The sequence below is a fragment of the Gekko japonicus genome, unplaced genomic scaffold (genome assembly GCF_001447785.1).
Source record: "Gekko japonicus isolate JY-2015 unplaced genomic scaffold, Gekko_japonicus_V1.1 scaffold41, whole genome shotgun sequence".
NCBI lineage: Eukaryota > Metazoa > Chordata > Lepidosauria > Squamata > Gekkonidae > Gekko > Gekko japonicus.
Window position 1 is genome coordinate 19,914 of NW_015170888.1, and position 5,202 is coordinate 25,115.

Genomic DNA, 5,202 nt, shown 5'->3' on the forward strand with positions numbered 1-5,202 from the left:
TTTATACCCCGCCCTTCACTCGGAGTCACAGAGCGGCTTACAAACTCCTTTCCCTTCCCCTCCCCACAACAGACACCCTGCGAGGTAGGTGGGGGTGAGAGATCTCTGACAGAAACTGCTCTTTTTCAAGAACAGCTCTTATCAAAACTACGGCTTGCGCAAGGTCATCCAGCCGGGTGCAAGTGGAGGAGTGGGGAATCAAACCCGGTTCTTCCAGATTAGAGCATTTAACCACTACACCAAACTGAAGGGCTTTGTATGTGATGGCCACACCTTGAATTGAGTCTAGTTACAGATCGGCAGCCAGGGGATGGTCCGCGGAACGGGAGTGATAGGTGGGCTCTGTCTAGCTCCTGATAATAGCCAAGCCGTGGGGTTCTGTACTAATTGGTGTTTCCAAACTGATTTTGAGGAGGGACCAATGAACAGGGCACTACAAGAGTCTAGTCTCGATATTACTGTGGTGTGGATCCAGGTGTCCAGATCTACCATACCAACGTAGGGGGCCATCTTTCGGGCTTATGAACTAGTGGTTGTTACTAAATAGTAATTGTGAAGTGTGTTTGTTTTGTGCATCTGTGAAACTGTCTTTTGTGTCCAGCGGCACCTTTAAGACCAACGAAGTTTTATTCAAGGTATAAAGCTTTTGACTACCCTCCTGAATCTGTCTTTTGTATTTTTTTTTTTGGGGTGGGCTGTATTTTTAAAATGTGTGTGCGTGTGCGTGTGTGTGTGTGCATGCACATGAGTGTGTGCACACCTGGAAGTCATGGCGATCTCTGGTGACTGACCGACAGTGGAGCCCTGCAAGATATTCAGAGAGGTGGCTGAATCAAGCCTGCCCCCACCTCCCGACTGCTGGTATTCCAAGGAGGTCTCCCATCCAAGGACTTGCCAGGGTCGGCCCTGCTTAGCTTCCGAGATCTGATGAGAACAGGCTTGCCTGGGCTACCCAGGTCATGGCACTTGAATCTTTTTGTGTGTGTGTGTGTGTGTACATTGAGCTACGGTGGCTCAAGTGGTTAAGACGCTGAACTGCAGGCTGTGGAAGGTCAGTAGTTCAGCAGTTCGAGACCCGAGTGTGCCGCATGATGGAGTGAGCTCCCGTCTCTAGTTCCTACTCCTGCCAACCTAGCAGTTCTAAAGCAAGAAACTGCAAGTAAATAAATAGGTACCACTTCGGTGGGAAGGTAACAGCGTTCCGTGCGCCTTGGGCATTTAGTCATGCCGGCCACATGACCACGGAAACGTCTTTGGACAGCGCTGGCTCTTCGGCTTTGAAACGGAGATGAGCACTGCAACCCTAGAGTTGGACTCGACTGGCTTTCGAGCAAGGGAACCTTTACCTTTACATTGTAAACCACTCTGGGTCCATAGCATATGGAGAAAAGTGGGTGAGAAGTGTTCTAAACAATAATGACAAAAATAATGAAACCAGATACAAAAAGAGAAATACGATTCCAATGTACAAAAAAAGAAGAAGAAGAGATTGGATTTATACCCCACCCTTCACTTGGGAGTCTCAGAGCGGCTTACAAACTCCCTTCCCTTCCCCTCCCCACAACAGACACCCTGTGAGGTGGGCGGGGCTGAGAGAGCTCTGACACAAACTGCTCTTTTTCAAGGACAGCTGTGCCAGAGCTTGTGACTGACCCAAGGTCACATCAGCAGGTGCAAGTGGAGGAGTGGGGAAACAAACCTGGTTCTCCCAGATTAGAGTCTGCACACTTAACCACTACACCAAACTGGCTCTCCAGACAAGAGGAACAAGCTGTATCCTGCAGTCGGTCCATAGTTCAACAGGACAGTTGTCTAGCCGGCAGGGTACAAATCAAAGGGCTGTGACCCGAGGGCCAAGAACCCTTATTAATTCATTAAATTCATTTGTGCCCCACCTTTCCCCCGACAACCCTGTGAGGGAGGCTATGCTGACAATGTGTTACTGGTTCAAGGCCACCCAGCGAGCTTCTATGGCACGACTGAGGATTCAAACTCGGGTCTCCCGGATACCAGTACAACATTCTTAAGCACTGCACCATGATGGCTCTCACACCGGCCTTTGGCTCTTGCCCTTTGTGGCGCCCCAGCTGGAAGGAGGGGTTCTTCCCTGCCCCCTTCAGCCGTCTCGCCGAGTTCCCGACCCCTCCTACACAGGGGAACGGGAGACCTCAGAAATTGGGCCGGCTACCAGGTTCCGTCACCGTGGTCAAGCCTGTGCCCCTGTGAGAGTTAGTGGGGACGGCCGCAGCATCGTCTCTCTCTCCGTCTCACCCCGACCCCCTCCTCCACTCTCCAGTTTCCTTCCTCCCCGGTCTCCCTTCCTTGCTCCCCTTTTATACCTGATCCCTCCCTATCTCCCCTCTCACTGGACACGAGAGGTGTCCATCTTGGGTAGTCCCGCCTCCCTATAAAAGGGGAGACGCTCTGCCCGGGCGTGCTGGTTTGACCACGCCCGGAGCAGGAGGGGGGGTTGCAGCTCATGCCGGGCGGCACGGAAGGCCCAACATTGTTTGGATGGGGCGGCTCCGGCAGCGCCGTCGTCTCGGGGCCCGCCCTTCGGCCGCGCACCTGACGACGCGCCCTATGGGAAAGGGGTTGCGCCATGGCCCGGCACCCCTTTGCCTCGCTGACTCTTGCCTCCGGTACCTCTGCCTCTTCACCCGGTTTGGGTGCTCTAGGCAGGGTAAGCCCGGGGTTTGTGGCAGGTTGCTCAGGTGGGGTGTTGATAGAATGGTCCGGCTCGTCCGAACCGGGACAGACAGCAATCATGCCCGCCCCCCAACCTCCTCTTCTCCAGACTGAACATTCCCAAGTCCTTCAGCTTTTCCTCATAGGGCTTTGTTTCCAGGCCCCTGGACATCCTCATTGCTCTCCTCTGCACCTGCTCCATTCTTTTTGAAGTGAGGCCTCCAGAACTGCACACAATACTCCGGGTGCAGCCTGACCGATGCAGTGTACAGCAGGACTATGACATCTTGTGATTTGGATGCTATGCCTTTTTTGTCACTGCATCACACTGGCTGCTCATATTTAACTTATGGTCGATCCATACCCCAAGATCCTGTTCACACACACTGCTACCCAGAAGTGTATCCCCCATCCGGTATGCGTGTTTCTCATTTCTGTTACCCAGATGTAGAACTCGGCACTTATCCTTGTTAAATTGCATCTTGTTCACATCCACCCACTTTTCCAGTGTGTTCAGAACTCGTTGCATTCTATCTCTATCTTCTGGTATCTTTGCTGCTCCTCCCAATTTGGTGTCATCTGCAAATTTAATGAGTAGCCCCTCCACACCCACTTCCAGTTCATTTATAAAAATATTGAAACGTACTGGGCCAAAACCGAGCCCTGTGGCACCCACTGGACACCTCCCTCTCTTCAGAAGAAATGCCATTAACAACTACTGTCTCAGTGCAGTTCTCCAACCAGTTTCCTACCCACCTAACTATCCTAGAGTCCACTCCACAGTCCTTTAGTTTAGCTATCAGAACATCATGGGGAACCCTGTCAAAAGCTTTACTGAAATCCATGTAAACAACATCAACAGCATTCCCTCGATCCAGTAAGCTCATCACTCAATCAAAGAAAGAAATGAGGTTGGTCTGGCAGGACCTGTTGGGGACAAATCCGTGCTGACTTCTCCAATCACCAAGTTGTCCTTTAGATGATCACAGATTGATCCTTTTAAAATCTGCTCCAATATCTTCCCTGGGACAGAGGTCAGACTGGGTCATCCTTCCTCCCTTTTTGGAAAATAGGGATAACATCTGCCCTCCTCCAGTCTTATGGCACATCTCCCATCCTCCAAGAGATCTGGAAGATGATGGACAAAGGCTCTGCAAGCTCTAGGAAGAAAGGTGGGGAATAAAAGTTTTAAATAAATAGAAGACAATAAATCAAAATTAATGGACCGAAATTTGGAAAGGGGAGGGAGCCTTTTGAACCAGCCAATGAGTTCATGCGCTACACCCTGGGCTGGGCAAATGGGCCTAGGCTAACTGGCCTGCCGCTTTGGCTTCTACCACGCACCTTATTTCAGCTCGGACAAGAGCCCTTCTGTCTGCCGCAACCTCACCCTGGGAGCAGAGGAGGAGGAGGGTGGCCTTTCCTTTTGTCATTCCATGGAGTGGGGTATCCCCCCCTGCCCCGGCTGCTGGTGTAATTCTGTTCATTCAGCCTGCACAGCAATGTAGTCAGGGCTATTTTTGGGCAGGAACGCACAGGAACGGAGTTCCAGCTGGCTCCCAAGTTGGCCACGCCCAGCAGGAACTCATTAGCATAACAGGCCACACCCAGCAGTAGAAACTCATTATTCTGATAAGAGCTGTTCTTGAAAAAGAGCCATTTCTGTCAAGAGCCGCGCCCTACTGGCCCAATCTAAGAGCAGGTACCCAAGAGCTCTAAGAGCAGGTACCCATTCATCTACTCGCTGCGCCCTACTGGCCCAATCTCCGTCCGGGCCGCTCGATTCGCCGCCGTTGCCGCCGCCATGCTTCATCAGCTGCCGTCGCCACCATTCCGCCGCTCAACCACCGCCGCTCCATCGCACACTGAAGGGAAGGAGGGTGCCCCCCCCGCTCTAAGAGCAGGTACCCATTCATCTACTCGCCCGTACAGGCTTTCAAACCGCTGGGTGGGCGGTAATCCAACCCATATGTGCAAAATCAGGTCAGCGGTGCAGATTTAAATGAACACCATGCAGTGAAACTTAAAAAATACATCATTTATTTTATTTTTAATCGCTTGCTTACTCATTGCCTTGCTCACCGTTTGTTGATGTGATTGGCTGCCCAACAGTGGGTGGTAACAACAGGTCTGTAGGGGGGGGGGGAGAAGAAGAAGAGTTGGTTTTATACCCCGCTCTTCACTACCCGAAGGAGTCTCGGAGCTGCTTATGCTCACCTTATTTTCCTCTCCCCACAACAGACATCCTGTGAGGAAGGTGGGGCTGAGAGAGCTTTGAGAGAGCTGTGACTGACCCAAGGTCACCCAGCTGGCTTCATGTGGAGGAGGAGTGGGGAATCAAACCAAGTTCTTAGAGTCCACCACTCTTAGCCACTACACTACACTGGATTTCCATCAGGCTGAGAACGGGCATGCCCGACACACGGCTGATTGCACTGAAAATGGGCAGTTGAACACGAAAAAGGAAAACCGACAAACAGACTCAACCTGTTCGCCGACAGCTGAACAGTTTGA